This window comes from Pleurodeles waltl, chromosome 5 (genome assembly GCF_031143425.1).
Source record: "Pleurodeles waltl isolate 20211129_DDA chromosome 5, aPleWal1.hap1.20221129, whole genome shotgun sequence".
Lineage (NCBI taxonomy): Eukaryota > Metazoa > Chordata > Amphibia > Caudata > Salamandridae > Pleurodeles > Pleurodeles waltl.
Window position 1 is genome coordinate 717,049,731 of NC_090444.1, and position 25,263 is coordinate 717,074,993.

Consider the following 25,263-nt stretch of genomic DNA (forward strand, 5'->3'; position numbering starts at 1 on the left):
CCTTTATTTTTGGTAACACTGAGTATTGTCTTTACTTGTGTATAAGTACTGTGTAAGTATAAGTGGTATTGCATGAGCTTTGATTGTCTCCTAGTTCAACCTAAGCTGCTCTGCTATAGCTACCTCTATCAGCCTACGCTGCTAGAGCACTACTACATTTCACAAATAAGGGATAACAGGACCTAGTATATGGTGTAAGTACCCAAGATACCCACTACAAACCAGGCCAGCCCCCTACAGTTGAACTCCACAACATGAAAACAGTAAAGGTGGGGATCAGCCCAACTTTTCTACTTGACCAAATTGTGGGATACTAGAACAATGTTTATTTCACTTTGCCACCATGATCACAAATGAGTGAAACCTCAGAATAGAGGACTACAGGATGTGTGCTGTACATGACCATGTTCAGTCAGGTAAAATAGACCATGATGTCGTACACATACACTGGAAACACAGACCAAAGAAAAGGTGCACAACAGAAATGGCTGACCTCACAGTCCAAAATGAGCAATGTTGTCCTTTGGGGAGGGGTAAAAGAACAAGTTACTTACCTTCGGTAACGCTTTTTCTGGTGGATACAATAGCTACCTGTGGATTCCTAACTTGTTCTTCTGATGGATACAAACTACCTGTGGATTCCTCACCTTATGAATAGAGTCCCAAAGCAGTATCGCACTCGGAGGTGGGTGCCCGTCTGATTACACCAAGAAATCCTGTAAAACAGATCACGCAAAATGGCCGTCCCTCCGAACCTCACCATCCAAGCAGTCATGCTTAGCGAAAGTGTGGAGGGAGGCCCAAGTTGCCGCCTTACAAATGTCCACCACCGGGACTCCCCTTGCCAGGGCCGAAGTGGCCGACTTAGCCCTGGTGGAGTGAGCCCTGATTCCCTCTGGAGGAACTTTCTTTGCCAGTGATTAGCAAACTTTTATACAAAGGATGACCCACCTGGAGATTGTTATTTTATGGACAGCTCTGCCCTTCCGCTGACCAACATACCCCATGAACAGCTGATCCTCTAGGCGAAAGTCTTTCATCATCTCAATATAAAAACTGAGAGCCCATCTAGGGTCCAATCGGTGTAGTCTCTCTTCGCTTTTAGAGGGGTGGGGAGGAGGGTAGAAAGAGGGAAGGGTAATAGCCTGTCCCAAATGAAAAGGAGTGACAACTTTTGGCAAGAAAGCCGCCCTGGTTTTCAGTACCACTTTATCAGGAAAAAACAAGGTAAAGGGGGGTTATACGGAAAGGGCTTGAAGCTCCCCAATCCTCCTAGCAGAGGTTATAGTAATAAGGAATACCGTCTTAAGAACCTGGGGCCAGATGTAGGTAGGCTTTTGCACCTCGCAAACGGCGAAAAACGCCGTTTGCGAGGTGCAAAAGCCCTCAAGCGAAGCAGAAACACATTTTGCGAGTCGGAACCGACTCGCAAAATGTGTTTCCGACTCGCAAATAGGAAGGGGTGTTCCCTTTCTATTTGCGACTCGCACCGCGATTTAAGTTGATTTGTGACCGCGAAAGCGGTCGCAAATCAACTCGCAGTTACCATCCACTTGAAGTGGATGGTAACTCATTCGCAAAGGGGAAGGGGTCCCCACGGGACCCCTTCCCCTTTGTGAATGCTCACAAAATTATTTTTTCAGAGCAGGCAGTGGTCCAGGAAAACGGGCTGCAAAGAGAAAAAAAAAACTGCTTTATTTAAAAGCAGTCACGAACATGGAGGTCTGCTGACTACAGCAGGCCTCCATGTTTGCGAGTGCCTATACTCGCTATGGGGCCGCAATTTGCGACCCACCTCATGAATATTCATGAGGTGGGTCATTGCCACCCCATAGCGAGTTGCAGTCGGTGTCTGAGACACCGTACTGCATACCAATTTGCGAGGTGCAAATTGCGAGTCGCATGGACTCGCACTTTGCACCTCGCAAATTGGGGTTTGCTACATCTGGCCCCAAATGCCTTAAAGGACATGAATGCATGGGCTCGAACGGTGAACCCATCAGAAAAGTTAACACAATATTTAAATCCTACTGAGGCATGTGAAAAGGCGTGGGAGGAAACTTATTAAGTAAGCCCTTAATAAACCTATTTACAATCGGAGATTTGAATAAAGAAGGCTGATCCGGGAGACAAAGAAAAGCCGATAGAGCAGCCAAATAACCTTTCACTGTAGCTACTGAACAGCCTCTCTTTGCCAAAGTAAGGGCAAATGACAAAACATCGGAAAGGTGGGCCTTCAAGGGATCTTTCTGCCTCTCTCCACATCAACAAACAAATTTAGCCCACCTATTGGCATAAATGGATTTAGTGGAGTGTCGCCTGGACGATAGAATAACATCCACTACATCCAGTGGGAGAGAAAGAGAACTCAGGTTGCCCTGTTCAATCTCCAGGCATGTAGGTGTAAGCTCTGGAGGTGGGGGTGTAGAACCTGCCCTTGCGACTGCGAGAGGAGGACTGCCCTGAGCGGGAGACGGAGCGGAGGGCCCTTTGAGAGTTGTAAAAGGTCTGTGTACCACACCCTTCTTGGCCAATCCGGTGCCACCAAGATGACTTGAGCCCTGTCTTGGCGAATCTTCCTCAGAACCCGAGGAATCAAGGGTATGGGGGGAAAAGCGTAAAGCAATTGGCCGCCCCAGGGTATTTGAAACGTGTCCCCCAACGCTCCTTGCAACGGATACTGGATACTACAGAACGACAGGCAGTGCGCATGCTCCCGAGTGGCGAATAGATCTACCTGTGGAGACCCCCACATCTCAAAAATGTACCGGACTAGATCTGGATGGAGATGCCACTCGTGATCGGCCAAGAAGCGCCGACTGAGACTGTCCGCACATATGTTCCTAACCCTGGCCAAATGATTTGCTATCAAGCAAATCTGATGGTCCTGAACCCAGGACCAGAGCCGCAGAGCCTCTCTCCAGAGAAGATACGACCTTACTCCTCCCTGCTTGTTTATGTACCACATCGCAGTAGTGTTGTCCATGAGGTCTTGAACCGACTGACAGCGAAGGGAAGGGAGAAAGGCCTTGAGAGCCAGACGTATCGCCTGCAGTTCCAACAGATTGATATGAAACATCTTTTCCACCGAAGACCAATGACCCTTGATCTCCAGGTCCCCCAGATGAGTGCCCCACCCTAGAGGGAAGGCATCCGTTACAACTGTGGTCACTGGAGGTGGTAGTGAGAACCACCTTCCTTGGGAAAGGTTGCCGTCCATTGCCCACCATTGGAGATCCGCTGCAGTGTCCCTGGAGATCCTTATCAAATCCTCGAGATCCCCTTTGTGCTGAAACCACTGCCTGCGGAGGCACCACTGAAGAGCCCTCATATGGCAGCATGCATGAGTGACCAACAGAATGCAAGAAGCGAACAGACCAAGCAGACGTAAGACCTTGAGGACCGGAACAACCGCTCCATTTCAAAACATTAGAATCAGCGCATGGATGTCCCGAATCTGCTGAGGTGGAGGGTAGGCCCGATACAATGTTTTATCCAGTACTGCCCCTATGAACAGGAGGCATTGAAAGGGCTCCAGGTGAGACTTGGGCACGTTTACCGAAAACCCCAGGTCGAACAACAACTGGGTTGTCACCTGCAGGTGATGCAGCACCAACTCTGGAGACTTGGCTTTGATCAACCAATCGTCCAGGAAAGAAAATACCGCTATCCCTTACCGCCTGAGATGTGCTGCAACCACCAACATCACCTTTGTGAAGACTTGAGGTGCTGAAGTAAGTCCACACTGAAGGACCGCAAACTGGTAGTGTTGCGACCCCACCACAAACCGGAGATACTTCCTGTGCGACTTGAGTATAGGGATATGAAAGTACGCATCCTGCAAGTCGACAAACACCATCCAATCCCCCTTGTTCAACGCCAGAAGTACCTGTGCCAGAATCAGCATTTTGAATTTCTCCTGCTTGAGGAACCAATTCAAAATCGTCAGGTCTAGAATCGACCTCAGACTACCGTCCTTCTTGGGGATCAGGAAGTATCTTGAGTAACAACCCTGACCCCTCTCCTGCTCTGGAACCAACTCCACTGCACCCTTTGAAAGGAGGACTAAAACTTCCTGTTCTAGTAACAGGAGGTGCTCTTCTGAACAGTAGGATGGGCGGGCGGGATGGGGATGGAAACTCCCGAAAGGGAAGGGCATAGCCTTTCCCCACAATACTGGTGACCCAGGAGTCCGATGTTATAACCTCCCACATGTGGAGAAAGTTCATTAACCTCCCCCCTACAGGAGTGGTATATAAAGGAATTGGTGGATGACTAAGGCTGCTTCCCATGCTGCACCCCTCCAGAGGAAGAGGAAGAGGCAGAGTGCTGCTGGGTGGCTCCTCTGGTTCGGACCCTACCCCTGCCCCTGTATGACCTATAGGGGAGGGCAGTGGCGGCCTGCTGCTGAAATCTGCCCCGAAAGGAGGAGGATGAGCCACGACCAAACCCCCTAAATCTTCTGAACAGTCGAGAAGAAGCAGAAGAGGAGGCTTGCAAGCCTAATGATTTCGCTGTGGCCCTACTCTCCTTAAATCTTTCAAGGGCTGAGTCCGCCTTGGATCCAAAAAGTTTATCCCCATCAAAGAAAAGATCCATCAGGGCTGACTGGACATCAGATGAAAATCCAGAAGAACGAAGCCAGGCCTGACTCTTTGTAGCAAAGGTGGTGCCCGTAGCTCTGGCCACAGAATCAGTAGTGTCCAGCCCCGACTGAATTACTTGGGTTGCCGCAGCCTGAGCATCCGAAACCAGGCTCAACACCTCCTGAGACACCTCCGAATGGGACGACTTTATCTCTTCCATAAGGGCGTAGATGTACCTGCCCAAAATGCATGTGGCGTTAGAGGACTTGAGAGCTATACTGCAAGATGAAAACGCTTTCTTGGAAGACTGGTCCATCTTTTTTGAGTCACACGCCAGAAGGCGCCCCCGGAAAAGAGCCTGGGGCAGCGCGAGATGAACATGAAGCCTGCACAACCAGGCTCTCTGGAGTCGGGTGCCTAGACAAAAAGCCTGGATCCGCAGGAGCCACACGATATCTGCGTGCCACTGATCTATTAACGGCCGAAGATGACACCGGCTTTTTCCAGATCTCCAAAATTGGGTCCAATAGAGCCTCATTAAATGGCAGAAGTGGCTCTGCAAATGTCGAAGCAGGATGTAAAACCTCCGTCAAAATATTGGGCTTAGATTCAGACACCGGCAAGGGAAGGTCCAAAAAGTCAGCCGCTTTTTTTATTACAGAGTGGAATGAAGCTGCCTCCTCTGTATATTCTCCAGGAGATGTTAAGTTCCACTCTGGAGAGGTGTCTAAACCACTTGCTGTATCCAAACCCTGGAGATCTCCCAGAGGTTCTTCAATTTCCCCTTCCTCCAGGGCCTGCTTCCGATACTCTTGCTCCTCAAGGAGACGAAGAGCAAGGCTCCTTGAATGCAGTCTGGCTTCAATCCCCAGCGTCGACAGGGCGTCAGCCGACGTCAATGCCTGGCGCCGATCCTCCGATCCATCTGACGCCGGATCTATTGGCGCCGTGGACATTTTCGGCGCCGACCGAGGCAAAGGATGAACAGGAGAACTCTCCAGTGCCGGAACAGCAGATCTACTCGGCGTCACAGGCTGTGAAGTCGACGCCAAAGGCACCGGCGCCGAACCAACACCTCCCAAAGGAAGGAAGGGCATGAAAGGTGCCGGACGTAAAGGACCCGGAGCACCCATATTAAAGGCCAACGGCCCCGAAGGACCAGCCGGTCCACCACCTGGAGCCATTTGTTGGAAAATGGCAAACATCGCATTTAATAATGCGGAACTGTCAGCACCTGGAGCCGGGAAAGCCGGACACTGCGGAGCCTGAGCTCGAGGTGACAACGGCACCGGCCCCGGCGTCTGAGAAGCCGGTGAGAACTCCTGACATTGAGGAACCTCAAAAACAGATGGTGAAGTCGGTGAAGCAGGAGGCGTCTGCGGCTGGGGTGTGATGGTGTGACTAACCTCCCATGTCTTTCGGCACCGAACCGAAGGCGACCTCGAGCGTGACCGCTCCCTACTCGACCGGCGCCGAGATTCACGATGGCGCCGGGAGTCACGGTGACACCGGTGGGACCTAGGCGATGATGATTTGCACCGTTGCTGCTTCTCCTTCTTTTTGGATTTTGCCAAAAAGAGTTTCGCCTCGTGCTCCTTCAACACCTTTGGGTTCATACGTTGACAGGAGTCACATTTCTCCACGTCGTGGTCGGAACTGAGACACCACAAGCATTCTACATGTGGGTCCGTCACCGACATCTTGCCTCCGCACTCCCTGCAGGGCTTAAATCCAGACTTTCGCTGAGACATATTTTCTCTCGAAGAAAGAAACCGTAACTGTAACTACGTCGAGTAGAAACAGTAGCTCCCTCGAAGAATAACCGTCGTTTGATGGCACGGAAAAAAGGGAACTGACGTTGCGTGGGCAATTGTGACGTCCTCTTCGACGTGCAGAAGCTAGGAAGAAAATTTCCATCGGAAGCTGGCGCAGGGGGAAAATTCAATGAGTGAGGAATTCACAGGTAGTTGTATCCATCAGAAAAGTTTGGCCTCTCTTTCCTTAAGTAACTTAGGATTCATAGTCTGGCACAACCCACACCCCTCGACATCGTGCTCAGAGCTGAGGCACCAAAGAGAGTTCTCATGCGGATCCGTGACCGACATCCTACCGCCACACTCACTACAAGGCTTGAAACCCGATTTACTCAGAGGAGACATTGTAACAACCAAAGATCCAACGAGCCAGGAAAAAAACATTGGTGTCGAAGGCACGGAAAAAAAGAAACTGACGTCAGCACACCGACGAGGACCTCTTATTGGCGCGGTGACGTCAGGCAGAGTCGTGCGGAGCCGTGCAATTGTGACGTCCTCGTCGACAAGGAGAGCTAGGAAGAGAACTTTCTGGCGGATGCTGGCGCAAGGATGAATTCATAAGGTGAGGAATCCACAGGTAGTTTGTATCCATCAGAATAAATGTTACCCACACCTTGGTTGATGCTTGTGTATATCAAACATGCACTTATCAATGTACTGACAACTTCTGATGTGCAAAGATTAACCAGTTCTGCATGTTCTGGAAGACTCCTTTACAAATTGGCAGATACTACATCATATGTAGAATGCATGATGCCAATTAAGATGTAGGTGTCGCCAAAGGCAGCCACTGCAGGTCACCCTAGTTATTTCCACCCTTTAACTCTCAGTAACCTTCAAATACATGTGTGCCTGTAATTGTGATACCTGATTGATATGAGGGCAGCCTGTAATTTGTAAGTCACTGGTCCATACCTCTGACATGTACTTGTAGAATCATCACCATCGTCCTTTGCACTCAGTCATGGATACGTCTGTTTCATTACAGCTGCTGCCAGGACTACTTCAGTGATACGGATTAGAACATCCAGGGGTTTGGGAGACATCCTGGCAGCAGCAGTCAAACTCACTGCCATCTAGCCATCATGTAAGTGTTCTATATAGTGTCGTAATCATTTGATACCCTACCCATGGACAAGAACCAAATCCTTGTGGAAGGGGATGAGCAGATATTGCAATTTTACCATTACTCCTGTGCTTGGTGTATAAAATGTACCCAAAAAGATCAGTGATATGTGTGTACGATGTGCATCATCAGATATAATACATGCAGAACATTACCCATGGTGTCACCTCTTTCCAAAGCTGCTAGATCACAGACCAGTTCTTCTGTTACACACTCAAGGAGCCCAGTCCAGCAGTTGTCATCTAGAGGGATCTCCATACCACACAGACCTGTGGTGAGTTTGCTTTTGCATTTCACATCTGCATTAAACACCTCAATGCCACAGTATGAGCAATCACGTGTAGGGGTACACAAACCAGGTCACATGTGTAGCATCTGTTGATATGAAGATAATTTGACTCATTCACTGTGTTGTACCACATCATGTTACAAGCCAAATACTTAGCCTTTTGCAACCTCTGTCTCACAGGTGGGGAGAACAAAGACTTGAGTTTGGAGGAAGGATCATCTACCAGTGATGGGTACCGGGCAATCTGTAGGGCGAACCCACTCTTCTTTCAAGCTGCCTTGTCAGCTGCCAGAACCGCACAGGAGGAGGAAGAAGTAGAGGAAGAGGAAGATCAGTGTCTGAGTTCAAGTGATGTAGAGGCCACTCCCCTGACCACTCTTGTTGACTCCTGCAGCTTACCAACAAAATCCACATCTACTGTGTTTGGCTTGTTTCCTCACCATACACCTCAAGGGATTACCCATCCCCCACACACCCAAACTCAACCCAAAGCTCACCTCTTCACAGCTCTCATATCCAGGTCAGACATGTTGGCTCCCTTACACATTCCTACTCTGACAGTGTCTCTGAGGCCTTCTCTCTAACATCTGAGGGACATGCCAGCCTTGATGAGAAGCAGATAGCTCATATGCACAAATCTACTCCTCACAACCTCCCACTTGACACCCTCCCCCCCGTTAGTGGACCTGTTGGTTGCATCCAAGGCCATGCCAGGCAGAGAGGGTTGGCAGATATCCATGTTGGAGAGTGGGAGGAAGATTTTTGTCCAGCAGCAATCAGATGTGAGGCAGAACTTTGTAACATAGTGGCTATTTTGTCTGACATGTCTGTCTCACTGCAGGACATGCACTGACTCCCACAGTTGGTGCACAGAATGACCCAGTTTTTGGAGAGGATGGATACATCCTGGAACGTCATGGGGAAGAGGCTGAATGAAATCATGAGACCATGCATTGGCTATGAAGATCATGGAAGAGGATAATCAATTTAATACCAAATCCTTCACAGTCAATGCATGGAGGTGAGCCAACATATCCACCTGCACCATCTCACCCCAACCCCTTGTTAGGCAACCTGCAAAGGGCCCCCAAAAATCCACAACAGGAGCACTCCCCTTGCACATGCCCTCCTCTGCACAGTCATGCCCTCTCCCTGTACAGTGTTCAACACCCCCTGTCTAGGCAGACCCCCACACTGTACAGGCTCTGACAATCCCTGTCCAGGCAGACCCCCACACTGTACACGGTTCACCACACCCTGTCCAGGCAGACCCCCACACTGTACAGGGAACACCACCCCCTGTCCAGGCAGTCCTCCACACTGTACAGGCTCCGACACTCCCTGTTCAGGCAGACACCCACCATGTACAGGAACCACACCCACCTTCAACTAAGAACCCCAGGAAATGCTTCACATTGCAATGATCTTCACCACCAAAACTGAGAAGACGCAAGCGAGATCTCCCATGAGCACTGTAACATATGCTTGCACAGCACCATGTAAATTAAAACATAGTCCACATTTAAATTGAGTTGGGCATTAGTTGATGATGTTCAAATGCTTATTGTGGATGTAGGCCATTTATATGTCAACAACGTGGTTAAGACATTTTTATCCATAGAACCATCTGTGTACAGTTATTCCATGTGGACGGCATAGGTAACCAACTCCAGACTTATACTTCCATACTTTGGTTCCAGCACAGACAATTGACTACACAACACCCTTTTTTCGTTTTCTTCTTTTTTTTAATATAAGTACCATGGTAAAGTAAACAAAAACCATCCATTGGTATGGGAGAAACAAACTCAAATTATACTATTCGCCGAGTAGGGGGAGGGGACATGGAGGGTCTTGGACAAAAAAAACACATCATGAAAAGGAAGAGAAATCAGTCTATGTACGAGGGGCAAAGGAAAGGTCCAGTCAAAGCGTAATGTCCAGTCTAATGTCATTCTGGTCATCCTTCTTTTCAAAGACATTCACATCCTCTGCAGGGGTAGGCACTTCCTAGCTGGCCGTTGGAGGACCTGACACCCTATGGGATTGAGACACACAGGGGTTACAAAGGGTATGGGGGTGGAGGGCGAACAGGGAGACACATGTCAGAGGGACTCTGGGACAGGGCAGCGATCATGGCTGCACCCAAGGAAGTGAGAGCGGCATTGATGGCGGCAAAGGCACGAGCATTCTCCACCCTGGATCTACACAGTGCCTCAAGGATCTGCTTTAGTAGCTGAGAGGAGAGGCTCTGCTCCCCCTAAGATGCCACCATCCCTTCCTGGGATGCAGCCACAGCGGTGAAAATACAGGAAGAGTTTAGATTGAAACATGAGGGATGCCGGGTGTCAGGAACATGTGAGCTCCTTGTGGGACTGAGGCAGGCATGTGGAGTGGGATTGATGGCAGGGGTGGCAGCTGGATGCCCTGATAGACTTGGGGCTCCATGTGGTAGAGAGTGGTCAGAGGCAGGCCCAGGTATAGAAAATTCCCGCTCTGGGGACACCTTCGGCAGATCATGTTTTCCAATTTCTGAAGGAGAGGTGACATCCCCCCAGCCAGAGGTATCCAGTTCAAGGCGCCCCCCTACAGTTTCTGCAGCCTCCACCCAGTCATTGTCTGTTGAGTCCGTCTGGGTGGGCGTACTCCACCTGTCTGTAGATGTTCCTCGTCCCTCCACCTCCTCCTCTTCTTCTGTAGACAAAAGAGGCCATTCCTGCTGTCATCCCCAAGAAGCTCTTCTCGGTCCCCGGTCCTCTCCCTGATCTTCCTAGCCAGCCGAGTCAACTGAAATAGAAGTGAGAAGATTATGTAGTTAGTGTCCAAATAAGGCAAGGTACATGAGTACAAGAAGCAAGTGCTGTCTTTGTTCCCCTTTGATCTCACTGACCAATTCCAGGTGACTTAGATCCCAAATGTATGTGTACTATCACTGAGATCTCCAGACATAACTTGCACATTGACATCTGTCACAATTGTGGATGGCATACCCTTCTGTAGTGACAAAGCTGAAACTTAGGCAACATTTCAATATTTAGGCTAGAAGCTCAAGGGCCATAAAAGCTGTATGTCTGAAAGATTGGACAGAAGTTCAAATTTACCTAAGGAATTTGGGCAAAGGGTTTCCTGTCCTCGCTGCCTTGTCATCTTCACAAGTCAGTCTACAAGTGGAGATGGGACACACTCTGGATGGAGCTGTCAGCCCCAAAGCATGTGTCTGTGATCATCTTTTCAAGTGCAGACTTGATAGTCTCAAACTATTGCATGTCATCTGCGGTGTAGCATGGTCTAATTCCACATAACTGCTTAAATGGGTGTACATGTAAAAAGCAGCCCTTGGTCCTGACCTTTGCTAAGCTGCAAGTACATGTATTGGAGCGTCCCTAAAGCTATCAGCCAATCTACATGGCATGTGCCACATTTGGCAGGTCAAGACTGCCTTTTGATGCTGTACACCAGTTGTCACATGTGCAAAGTTGGCTCAGCTAGCTAGATGTTACATAAGACATACGAGCCATTATTGTGAGGACATGAGCATTTGTTTAACCTTGAAGATGTTGGAACCATTGTGTGTGAGACTAGTATTTCAAAGTCAGCCATTACTCCACGATACATGGAATAATACTTTACACTGATGAAACACAGAACAAAGGCATGCATGTTACAGCATCCAACACAATAAATATAACCTCTTGACCCCACACTGGACAGTGTCTGGACCATTCCTTTGCATTGCACCCAGCAGTGATAAGGCACTTGCTTTACCAGTCATTTTGTTGGCAATGAATTACTGCCTATGAATGCAAGAGTGATGGCTATTTCCCCTGTAGTGTTCAAGACACTACAAATCCCAGGATGCACTTTGGTCAGTGAGATGCCATGGGGCATTGTGATCCCATGGGGCACTCACCTTATGACTGCTGCAGCAATTGCAGGGAATATGTGAAAAGAGACATGAGGGACACACAAAACTCAATCATGTTACGGCATCTGACACAAGAAATATAACCCCTTGACCCCACACTGCATTCCACCCAGCAGTGATAAGGCCCTTGATGCACCAGCCATGGTGTCGGCACTGCATTTCTTCATATAAATGCAACAGTGATGGCTATTTCCCCTGTAGTGTTAAGGACACTACACGTCCCAGGATGCACTTTGGTCAGGTCTTCCCATGTGATCCCATGGGGCACTGGACTTATGACAGCTGCAGTAATTGCTGGGATTATGTTAAAAGAGAACTGAGTGGCACACAAAAAGCATGCATGCTACAGCATCCAACACAAGAAATATAACCTCTTGACCCAACACTGGACAGTGTCTGGACCATCCTTTTGCATTGGACCCAGCAGTGTTAAGGCCCTTGCTTCACCAGTCAGTCATGGTGTTGACATTGCATTTCTTCATATAAATGCAAGAGAGTTAGCTATTTCCCCTGTAGTGTTCAGGACACTACAGAACATGGGATGCACTTTGGTCAGTGCTTGAACTGTAATCCCATGGGGCATTGGCCTTATGACTGCTGCACCAATTACCTAGAATGGGTACATGGTGACATGTGATACAGTCATCCCTCACACCATACTAAAAGACACAGTATGCAGGCCAGGCACTTACCAGATCTCTGCTGCTCCAACTCCTCCATCTGGGCACAAAGGGTCGGCCAGGCTGTTCTCAGGATCCTCCTGTACAGTGGTGTGAGGTGGGGCAGGTGCAAGTGGGGTTTGGAGGACTGTCCCAATAGTTCTTGGGCCCTCAGTCCGGCCCACCATTTCAGGTCCTTCCAGTGCTTGCAGCATGTGCTGGCCCGCCAGTGGTAGATGCCCACTGCCCTGCAGCGCTACGTAATCTCCTCCCAGAGTCGGGCACATGCTGCATCGCTCAGCTGGTCCTCTGGGCCCCCATAAAGCTGAGGGTAATTGCCTAGCAACCCCCAGTTAAATGTCAAATTCTGCCTCACTGGAGGGAGGTGCCCTCTCTCCAACTCCCTCAGCCATGTTGGGGAAGTTAGGGTGAACAGAGCAGCAGGATGGCAGAGGATCATGTATGTAAGGGAGGATGACTCAGAATGACAAGACACTGGCTGCGTGCAACTTCCTGTCATGGACTTTCTTTGTTGAACTTCCTCTGTGTCATTTCCTGTTGAATATCATTGGGTTCCGGCCCATCTCTAGATTCTATGCTCCGAGGGGGGATCATCTGCACCCAAAGCATAGGATCTGCATGTGGGACATAGGCTCCGCATGTGGCTGTAGATTTTAAAATCAGAGCAGAATTTTTTTTTTTTAAAGACAAGAGGGCCATATGCAAATGTGTAGGAAGGACGGGAATACTAAGGGAGGAAGGAAAGGTTTTCTAGATACACTCTACACTAGAACACTTCCCAGCACAGTTTGGCCCTTTACATTGCATTATGGTACATGTGGTCAATATTTCTTGTTTACATCTAAGGAGACTGTAATGTATCACCAAACTAGGTGCAGATAGTGATGTCAATCCGTGGACACATAGTGGCAAGTACACCAAGGGCAAGAGATACAGAGCAAGAATGGAAAGCCACAGCAGGAATGGCAAGTTTGTCAAACCATCCCCAACACAGAAACAGTAAAGGCAAGTGTGTGTATCATGCAGGATTGTGGCTTTGAAATTAGGGGCACATATTGCTGTGCCAGTTCTGAAGCAAAACACGGTAATGAGACCTGCCCTCCGTCCCCCCTGACAAAAGCCCAGTAACTCCCCTGGCCAGTCATGACATGCCCACACCCTACACACAAGTGGCAGAGGCCCCTCAATCATTGCATGTGGTGTACGATCTGTACACTATCAAATCTCATAGCAGGAATTCCCTTTTGGTTACAGGTACTCACCCTCTGATGTGGCACCTTCACCACAATAGGCGAGGCCTTTTTGAAGCAGAGCCCTCTTGAGACACTGTCCAGGGAGGTCTTACACATGCACATATTTGATCCCCAGAGTCAAGGAAGCCCTAAGAGACTTTGTCCATGCTAGTCTATGACATGTGCACATGATGTAATGCACCGCCAATCTTTAGTCTCTTGGGACAGCTGTTGTATACATACATCATGTATGGTTTACAAAGTAATCTCAGGGTGGCATATGTGGACAGTGTTAAGGGTCCACCAATCATCATTGACAACAGACTGCATACCACATGAAGGCCATGACACATGTTGCATAGGTGAAAAAGTGTCAACCGGCTGGTCACACACCTGCATACCTTGCCCTCTGTTTTGTACAGTGGCCATGTTGCCCAGATTCAGACCTAGCTGAGGATCCAGAGGTATGTGTAAGCCATGATTTAATGCTATGTTGTGCAAAACACAACAGGCCATTATAATCGTGCACATAACTTGAGGGTAGTACAGCAGCACCCCCTCCACCGTACGGTCAAGACATCTGAAGTTTGACTTCAGCAGCGCAAATCTGCACTCTATGATGGCTTGTCTATATCTGTGTGCCCTACTGTACCTCTGCTAAGGTACAGTGGTTGCACATGTGTATGGTGGGAGGAGATGAGGGGAGAGTGCATAAGCAGCATCACCTGAGGGAGGAAACAGAGTGATATTTGTAAATGTCCCTCATGCTTCTGTATTTACATGTTTTATCAAATGCTATATACTGTGTCTGTTGGGTGCATGAATGTGGCATGGGGATTAGAGTTTTCTAATGGTTGTGCACACGTACAAACACAATTACACATATCATACTTGTGTGGTGCTTGGTACTTACCCAGTAGCCACATGTTGCCAAATTCTCCTGCTGCCATCCGCTGGGCAAGATGTGACCTGCGGAATACAGAGCTGTCATGTGTACTGCCTGGGAACACCGCATGCACATCATCGAAGTTCCACTGGCATCACAGACACCCTGCATTTTGAAGGAGTGCCAGCAGTGTCTGTTGCAGAAGATGTGTGCATTGTGGTGAGGTGGCTGAAGAGCCACATGATTGCAATCAATTGCACCCGGCATTTGTGGGATGCGGAAAATGAGGTGGAAATCCCTAGCTATCCTTTGCCTTCTGGCCAGTGTATGGGGAAATCCTATGTGATGATGGGCTCTCCTGTTGATTCAGCTCAGTACCTGATGCAGGCATCAGGACTGGGTTGCCTGGAAGATGACCACAAGGTCACTCGAGACCCTCTGCAATGACCAAGAAGCAAAGAAATGGAGAGCTGCTAGTGTTGTGTAGCCATTTTAGCCATAGCTCCATGCACGTTATTTTAACACACTAGGCCAAGCCGCTGTGCACCTTAACTTAAACATATTTTATTCGGCTTCATTTTATTATTGTTACAGTAGCCACTTTTAGGGTTTTGTTTTATTTTCTGTTTATCTGTCAACATCAGGACAGTGCGTGCTCTACGGGCGACGAAAATGCAAAAACTCAGCCTTTATGCAAGAGCATAATTCATGCATTGTGTTTATATGCAGTTTGTTAACCTTTTGCATTGCAGACTTTAACCTTGAAAAACACTATTAATGATGTTTGCAATAACTGTTCAGTTGCAAGGTATTGCTGCAGACTTATTGAGTGTGTTAGGGTGTGGTCCCTTTCTAGGACCTTCTAGAAGTTTTCTCTGCAGTATGACTGGGTGTGGTCTGTGGTCTGGGCCAGACACTATATAAGGGAGCCAGCCCAGCTCCATGTGCTCACTATTCAGAGGTCCCGGTACAGAGCAGCAGCAATTTCCTGAGCTCCTGTTCCGGAGGCCTACCTTGAAGTTCCAGGCCTGCACGGCATTATCTTGGTGATCCTAGAGCAGGGTGGTAAGACGGTGGTCGGGCTGGGCCCCCGCCCCGCCCTAAAAAGACTCTTGAATTTTTGGGCCTATTCTTGAAAACTTTCAGAGTACGCAAAGCATTGCTTTGATGTTAATCTTGGTGTTCAGATCGGCAAAGGTTTGCGCAATCGTTTGCATTTGTATTTGCATTTGCATACTTTTGTTAGAATCGGCTGTGCGCACAATTCATTTCTTGCATGACAACCCTGGTGTTTGGATCGGCAAAGGTTTGCACGATCGTTCCATGGCATTTGCATACTTTGTTAGAATCGGCTATGAGCGCGATTCATTTCTTGCATGACAACCCTGGTGTTCGGATCGGCAAAGGTTTGCGCGATCGTTTCATGGCATTTGCATACTTTTGTTAGAATCGGCTGTGCGTGATTCATTTCTTGCATGACAAACTTGGTGTTCGGATCGGCAAAGGCTTGCGCGATCATTTCATGGCATTTACATATTCCTGTTGGAATCGGCGGTGTGCGCGATTCAGTTCCTGCATGACAACCTTGGTGTTCAGATCAGCAAAGGTTTACGCAATCATTTCATGGCATTTACATATTCCTGTTGGAACTGATAGTGTGCATGATTCATTTCCCACATGTTAGACTTGGTATTAAGATCGGCAAAGGCTTGCGCGATCATTTCAAGACATTTACATTTTCCTGTTGGAATCGGCAGAGTGCACGATTCATTTCCCTCATGTAAAACTTGATTCCCAGATCGGAAACAGTGTGTGCAGTCATTTCATGGCCATACAAAAAACTCCGAAGTGTAATGTTATTTAATGTGCACACATTTCTTTTGTGAAAATGACGAATCCTAAATGTGACGTTCTTGTGCATATTAAGTTCCTAGCATAATTCTAATTGTTTTCCAGGGATGGTTTTCAGACAGCCTTTAGTACTCATGTTAAATAAGGCAGTGTTTGTTCTGAAGCTATATTCTAGAAGGTTCTTGTATTTCTAGACATTATGTGACATGTTATAAAAAGCTTTTATGAAACATTGCATTAATCATCCTTGATTTTATTCCAGGTATCCAGAGTTCTTGAGTCCTAGTTAAAATCACTCAATAGAGTATCCATGGTAACAGTAAGAAAATACTAAGAATCATAATCTAGTGACAGTCAATGTGATTTTATTCTGATGTTGTGTTGTTTAACCTTTTGCTTCCTACAGGTCTCCTTCCCAGCTGTTCCCTACTTAATCCCATTTTCCCCACTTGGACTCTGTTAGACTCTGTGACATTCTAATCACAGTATTGGAGCTGTCTTGTGGTGGACATGTTGGGAACGTGCGCAGACCCCGAGGATCTGGTGACTCTGACAGAATAGTGAGCCCACTAATTATTATCCTCCTAGTTTACGTGTGTTCTCAGCATGGCTACACTGGACGAGCTAGTCAAGGTTATTACGCAGCTCCAAGCAGAGGTAGTGTCATCAAAAGATATAGCAGCCAGTTTAGCAGAGCGAGTGAGTCAGTTGCAGAAAGGGTAGAAAAGAAGGAACAAAGTCTGTTGGGTGTGTCTTGGCCTGGTCCTTCTTCGCAAGCTTCTGGAGGTAATCCTCCTACGAACATTTCCCTCAATGTCCCTTCAGCTATTCCTCTAGCTCCTACCGGAACGTTTTTCAGGCGATCCCTTGAAAGCACAATCCTTCCTGGTTCAGGTGGAATTACATTTTACATGTCGTCCAAACACTTTCCCTGATGCCCAGTCCAGAGTGGCTTTCTTGTTATCTTATCTAACTGGGGACGCAGCCACCTGGGCAATCCCTCTTGTACATAAAGACTGTCCCCTGCTTTACAATTGGAGAAATATTGTTCGTGAGTTTGAACAAGTTTTTGATCGTAGAACTGTGACATTGTCAGCAGATCATGAACTACTAGACTTGCGACAAGTTAACCAGGATCTAGCGTCCTACTTAGCTAACTTCAATCGGCTGGTAGCCAAGACATCCTGTCCAGAAGAAAAGCAAGCGGCTCTGTTTTACAAAGGACTTAAGGACGAGCTAAAGGGCATTCTTGCCCAGATAGACCCGCAACCTACTGATTGTCGAGATCTAATAAACCTAGTTTTGAGACTGAATCATTGTCTAGCCGAACTAAAGGGAACACGTAAAAAGACTGAAAAATATTCCTGGCGTGTTCACGATCATAGAGAATCCAGAATCCAGAAAGAGAGAACTCCAGAACCTATGGAAATCGGAACTATCAGGAGACCTTTGACCAAAGACGAAAAGGACCTACGTAGAAAGAATAGACAATGTCTTTATTGTGGATGCAAGGGACATTTTGACAAAGATTGTCCAATCAAACTTAAGAGCAAAAGAGGTCCATCCAGAAACTTGTAGCCAATGTACAAGTAGAGTCGGAAAAACTAACTCACCCAAGATGTAAAGAAGGGTTGCTCTTGGGTGTCACCGTGGACCCTTCACAGTCAAGACATCTCAAGTTGGGCATAAAATTTCAAGTAAAGAAAAAGATCTATTTCAAGAAGGCCCTCGTAGACTCTGGGGCTACCGGAAGTTTTGTTGATGCCCAATTGGTTCGCACATGGGGGATCCCATGCACTGAGAAGAAGACTCCAGAGATAATACAAGCAGTAGATGGAAACCTCTTGACTGGAGGCCCAGTAACTCTACAGACGGTCCCTTGTTAGTAATATGTGATGGGGGAAATCAAAGAACCAAACACGAAGAGAAGCTCATCTTTGATGTGATCCATGCTCCCCAGTATGGAATTATCCTTGGCTTACCATAGTTATCCCATCACAATCCTGAGATTAACTGGGGAGAACGGAAAGTTGTGTTCTCTTCTGCTCTCCGTAAAAAGGAATGCCTCCAGACGTTTCAAGTTGAAAAAAGTTGCAAGTCTTACATAGCCATGGCAGCGGAGAAAGAAATAAAGTTGCCTAGGGAGTATTTGTCCTATGAAGACGTATTCGATGAAAAAGAAGCTGAAACCTTCCATCCTCATAGACCTTATGACTGTCAAATCGATCTAACTCCAGGTGCTATACTCCCTTGCTGTTGCGTATACGCCTTGTCAGAACATGAAAATCTACGCTTACGAAAGTATCTAGATCAATTCTTAGAGAATATTTTCATCCGCCCTTCCAAGTCTCCTGCAGCCTCCCCTTTGTTTTTTGTCCCTAAGGCTAATGGGGATCTTCAAACCTGTATTGACTATCGGGGTTTGAACAAAGTCACAATCAAGAATAAATAACCCTTGCCCCTGATTCCTGTCTTGTTGGATCAAGTGAAAAAAGCAAAAATTTATACTAAGCTCGATCTATGAGGTGCTTACCATCTAGTCAGGATGAGAGAGGGCGAGGAATGGAAAACCGCGTTCAAGAGACGATATGGGGAGTCATTTTGACCTCGGCGGTCTTTTGCCAAGACCGCAGAGGGACCGCCGTGCTGAAGACCGCCAGTGGTGGCGGTTTTCCGCTCGGCGTATTATGACTGCTGGCAGCTCTCCGTCCTTTTTCGGACGGAGAGCCGCCAGCAGCCATACTGGCGGGCGGCGGGGAAGTGGAGGTTGCTCCACCGCCACGTCAACAGAACACCGCCCACCAAATCACATCCTGTGATTCGGCGTGGCGGTGTTCTGTTGACGGTGTGGTGGCAGCGGAGCAGCCCCCATGGATCCCGTCCCCTCCCGGAGGTTCAACGGACCAGGTAAGTTGATCTTCCGTTAGGGGAGGGGGGTGGGGGGTGTTGTGTGTTGTGTGGGAGCATAGGGGTGTGCGTGTGTGTATGTAGAGGAGGTGTGTGAGTGCGTGTATGCTTGCAGGGTGTTGTGTGTTTGGAAATGAGTGCGTGTATGTCTGTAGGTATGTCTGTATGGATGTGTGCATGTATGACTGTGTGTGTGGCTGTTGGCATGTATGTTGGTGTGTGTGCGTGTATGTGTGTTGGTGGTGCCTGCGTACGTGTCGGGTGTGTATGTGTGATGTGATGTTGGGGGTAGGGGTGGGAGGGGAGTCCTGCCACCTTTGGGGGGTGGCAGGGGTGGTGGGGGGTGTAGGGGAAGGACTTGGGGTGGGAGTGGGGGGTGGGGGAGACCCCTATCAGTGCCAGGGAAGGAATTCCCTGGCACTGATAGAGCTTACCGCCATGGATTTCATGGCGGTTCCAAACCGCATGAAATCCATGACGGTCAGCCGGGTCAAAATACCGCCGGCGGTATGGTGATGACCGCCGGGCTGGAGACCCAGGTCTCCAGCCCAGCGGGCGGAACGGAGAAGTGGCGGGTGACCATGGCGGTAACCGCCATGGTCATAATTGCAAAAATGTTACCGCCAGCCTGTTGGCGGTCTTACCGCCGCTTCTCCGCCATCCGCCAGGGTCGTAATGACCCCCATGTTCTTTTGTAGTACACTGTTATACCTTTAGGCCTGTGCAATGCTCCAGCAGCATTCCAATTTGTCCTGAATGACGTTCTTAGAGAGTATCTCGACATATTTGCAATAGTCTATATCGATGACTTTTTGACTTACTCTGACAATGAAACTGAACATGTACAACATGTGAAGAAAATTCTCACAGCGCTCCGAAAGCACCATTTATATTGTAAATTAACCAAGTGTGAGTTTCATGTTACCACAGTTTTAGGGGTGATCCTTACCCCTCAAGGTATGGTCATGGTTAAAAAGAAAGTACAAGCTGTGTCTGATTGGCCCACTCCAAAGACTGTTCGAGATGTACAATGTTCCCTGGGGTTTGCAAACTTTTATCGCAGGTTTATCAATAATTTCTCTCAAACAGTGGCACCAATCACCAAGTTATTAAGAAAGAAAGAAACATTTGTATGGTCTCCAGAAGCTGACCAAGCCTTTTCAACTTTGAAAGAAGCTTTTTCCACTGCCCCAGTCTTGACTCATCCTGATGTGGATCATCCATTCATAGTTGAAGCAGATGCCTCTGATGTGGCTATTGGTGCAGTCTTGTCACAGCGAAGTAAGGAGACTGGTCAACTCCATCCTGTAGCCTACATGTCTCGAAAGCTGAACGAAGCCGAACAGAACTATGTCATTGCTGAAAAAGAGCTTCTGGCGATCCGTGATGCCTTTAAAGACTGGAGACATAATTTGTTGGGTGCCAAGTACACAATCACAGTATATTCTGATCATCGCAATCTCCAGTTCATGAGTTCAGCTAGACTTTTGACTCCTCTGCAATTACGTTGGATGCTGTTTTTTGCCGAATTCGATTTTTTGGTAACCTTTCATCCTGGTTAAGACAACTGCAAAGCAGACGCCTTGTCCCGCCAAGAGTCTACCACGTTACCTACCATCCAACCATCCAGAGCTATCATTGTTCCAGACAAAGTCCTATGTATAATAAAAACTGAAGACTTCTTTGAAGACATCCGTAATTCTTTCACCATTGAGAAATGGCAGGCATGGGCTCGGGCAGATCCCAAAAGATCCATCAAACAAGGACTACCTTTCAGTGATGCTCGTTTGTTCGTGCCCACCACCAAGCTTCGCAAGTTAGCATTTAATTGGTTACATGTTATACCTACGGCAGGTCATCCAGGTACTCCAAAAACTCTTGAATTAATCCAACGTTAATTTTGGTGGCCTACTCTGACAAAAGATGTCAAAACAATGGTAAACCACTGCGAAGTCTGTGCTCGCATCAAGACAAGTCATTCAAAACCGAAAGGTTTGTTGCATCCGCTCTCAACTCCACGCCGACCTTGGGAACACATTTCTTTAGACTTCATTACAGGACTACCAGTGGTTCAACAGCACTCAGTAATCCTTGTGGTAGTAGATAGTCTCAAGAAATACGGACATTTCATTGCCTGTAAGAAATTGCCCACCTCCAGTGAACTGGCAACCATCCTACTGAACAAAGTGGTCCGTTATCACGGGCTGCCGAACATGATTCTCTCCGATCGAGGATCGCAATTTGCCTCTAACTTCTGGAAAACGTGGTACAAAACGCTTCAAGTCACATCCACACTATCTACTAGCCACCATCCTCAAACAGATGGTCAAACTGAGAGACTGAATTAGACATTAAAGCAATATCTGCGTGCTTACACTGAGAAAGCACTTCATTCCTGGACATCAATGCTCTGGTTGGCTGAGTTAGCCTACAATAACTCATTTCACACCCCCACTGGTGTCACTCCCTTTTTTGGCTGTCATCCTGACACCCTGCCCATCACAATTTCTCAAGAAAGTTCTCTTACACCAGCTGTGTCAGAAACGATTCAACACCTCCACCAAACGCAAAAACTGATTCAACAGCATTTGGAAAAAGCTAAACAAAAGTACAAAAAGCACTACGACAAGAAACATTGTGAAGGACCTCAGCATCAACCAGGGGATAAAGTATGGCTTTCTACAAGACATAAAGGTGGTTATTACAACCCTGGTGGTTGGTGTTAAAGCGGCGGTAAGACCGCCAACAAGCCGGCGGAAAAAAAATGGAATCACGCCTGTGGCGGAAACCGCCAACAAAGACAGCGACTTTAACACTACGACCGCCAAGGCGGTACAAACAAATAGCGCGGCGGTCTCCGCCAACAGACAGGCGGAAGACAATGTACCGCCCACACTATTACAACCTACCAATCCGCCACCTCTTCCGGGGCGGATTCACCGTGAACAAAAACACGCAGAAATAGGACTTCAATGGGCAAACGCTCACCTCTACATACCCCACGAGAAACCAGGACGCCATGGAACCAGAGCTTCACATTTTCCCTGCCCTTATCTTCTTGCTCTTCTACCAGGAGCACGAACGCCGGCGGCGAAGACCACGGTGAGTACTGCACCTACGACACAGGGGAGGGGGGAAGGAAAAGAGAGTGACACACACACGCAACATGCAACTCCCTCACCCCCACCCTCACCCACGACAACACACACACTAATACAGCATGATACACTACAGTTACACCCCCAAACCCCTGGAAGAATGCAAAGACATAAGGAAATGAGTGTAACCTTTGTAATATATAAAAATCCAGTACACTAAAATATATATACACCATTAACAAATATATACACCAAGAATAGTAGTCCAGGTATTGCTCCATTGAAGTTCGTGGAACACTGGGCCCACACTGAATTGGCGAGGCCCACACTCAATACCCAAACATGATGGAGAGAACACTCCAGGGGCATCAGATAGCAATAAAACAGGCACCTTAGGGGGAAGGGAAAGGGGGGGGAACCTCAGCTGGTTGAGTGCACAATACCAAATCCACGAGGGGGCCACATGCCCACTGTTCAATCCTGGGGAGTGCAAAGCCACAGTCTCTCAAGTCTCTACAGTAGGTGGTTTGCCCACTGTTCAGTCCTGGGGAGTGCAAAGCCACAGTCTCTCAAGTCTCTACAGTGGGTGGGTTGCCCACTGTTCAATCCTGGGGAGTGCAAAGCCACAGTCTCTCAAGTCTCTACAGTGGGTGGGTTGCCCACTGTTAAATCCTAGGGAGCGCAAAGCCACCGTCTCTCAAGTCTCTACAGTGGGTGGGTTGCCCACTGTTCAATTCTGGGGAGTGCAAAGCCACAGTCTCACAAGTGGATAACAGTCTCCACTGGTTCTGGAGGGGGCTTTGTGCCCAGAGTGCTTCATCCTGCCAAGGACTGTGTGAGTGGATGCCTTTCTCCACTGGTTCTGGAGGGGGCTTTGTGCCCAGAGTGCTTCATCCTGCCAAGGACTGAGGTAGTGGATGTGATACTCCACTGGTTCTGGAGGGGGCTTTGTGCCCAGAGTGCTTCATCCTGCCAAGGACTGAGGTAGTGGATGTGATACTCCACTGGTTCTGGAGGGGGCTTTGTGCCCAGAGTGCTTCATCCTGCCAAGGACTGTGTGAGTGGATGCCTTTCTCCACTGGTTCTGGAGGGGGCTTTGTGCCCTGAGTGCTTCATCCTGCTTGTGGCAGACTCAGTAGCATCAGTGCCCTTGGCGCTCATGGGCGAGCGGTGCTTGTGGCGGAGGTGTCCTGTTCAGCGGTGCTTGTGGCGGTAGTGGCCATGGCAGCGGTGCCTGTGGCAGAGGTGTCCTGTTCAGTGGTGCTTGTGGCGGTGGTGTCCTTGGCAGCAGTGCCTGTGGCGGAGATGTCCGGAGGTGTCCTGTTCAGCGGTGCTTGTGGCAGCAGTGTCATTGGCAGCGGTGCCTGTGGCGGAGGTGTCCTGTTCAGCGGTGTTTGTGGCGGCAGTGTCCTGTTCAGAGGTGCTTGTTGCGGCAGGGTCCTTGGCAGCGACTCAGCTGCTGGTGGTCCTGTCTGGCCCAGTGGGGCTGGTGCTTCCTGTCTGGCCCAGCGGGGCTGGTGCTGGCGGTCCTGTCTGGCCCAGCGGGGCTGGTGCTGGTGGTCCTGTGGGGCTGGTGCTGGAGGTCCTGTCTGGCCCAGTGGGGCTGGTGCTGGCGGTCCTGTCTGGCCCAGTGGGGCTGATGGCAGTGGCCTTCTGGCCAGCGGTGCTGATGGCGGTGGCCTCCTGGCCAGCGGGGCTGATGGCAGTGGCCTCCTGGCCAGCGGGGCTGATGGTGGTGGCCTCCTGGGTAGCGGGGATGATGACGGTCACCTCCTGGCCAGCGGGGATGATGGCGATGGCCTCCTGGGCAGCGGGATGATGGCGGTGGCCTCCTGGGCAGCGGGGATGATGGCGGTCTCCTCCTGGGCAGCGGGGATGATGGCGGTCATCTCCACTGTGCTGCTCTTCCCAGACTTGCCGGGCTTCTTGTGCCCCTTCCCCACCTTGGAAGGTGTTGCAGCTGACTTCACACTCCCACCTGTACCCCTGGGAGCGGCTTTGGTGGCTGTAGTCTTCCCCCTCTCCCGCCAGAAACTGGCCAACTTTTGATGCTTGAAAGGTGGGGGACTGTCCGTGCTGTGGCTCCTTGCCACACTGGCTGCCCTACTGCCTGGTGCACTCCAGAATCCGGTGACTACTGGCACCACTTGTCCCGGAGATGTTGTGGCTGAGGTGCTAGGTTGGGACCTGGAGAGTTGGGCCCTAGGAGACTGATGGGGTGGGGGAGGTGAGGGAAAGAGGTCAAGGGTGAACAGGAAAATTTCTTGGGAACACTGGGACGGGTAGCTGGAGGGGGTTTGGGAGTGGAGGAAGAGGTTGTGGTTGTAGGAGGTGTACGTTTGGTGACTTTGGGTGAAGGTGCATGCGCTGGAGGCTGTCGTGAGGTGGATGGCTGTTGGGTGGGTGTGTGCCTGCGTTTGTGTATCTTGGGAGGTGGCGTCACAGACACACTGGGAGAGGACACAGGGGACGTGTGAATGGTAGTGGGGGTGGTGACTGCACGTGAGCGGGGTGTGGTGCTGTGTGTGCTGGTGATGGAAGTAGTGGCTGTAGATGTAGTGCATGCAGGTGTGAGTGGAGACAAGGCTGGGAGGGAGGAGGGAGACGAGGAGGAGGGAGACACAGTGGAGGCAGTGGAAGTTGGTGTGTCTGCATGTGTGTGATGCTTGCGTGAGTGCCTGTGGGATGTGTGGTGCTTATGTTTGCCAGGGCTTCCCTTGTGTTTTGAGGTGTGTGCATGCTGGTCTGATGGTGTGCTTGGGGTAGGCTGGGGTACAGGGGTGTGGGTCTGGGTGGAGGAAGTTGGAGGGGGGAGGCTAGAGACAGGGACAATAGCTGCCATCAGTGCTGAGGCCAGAGTCTGAAAAGC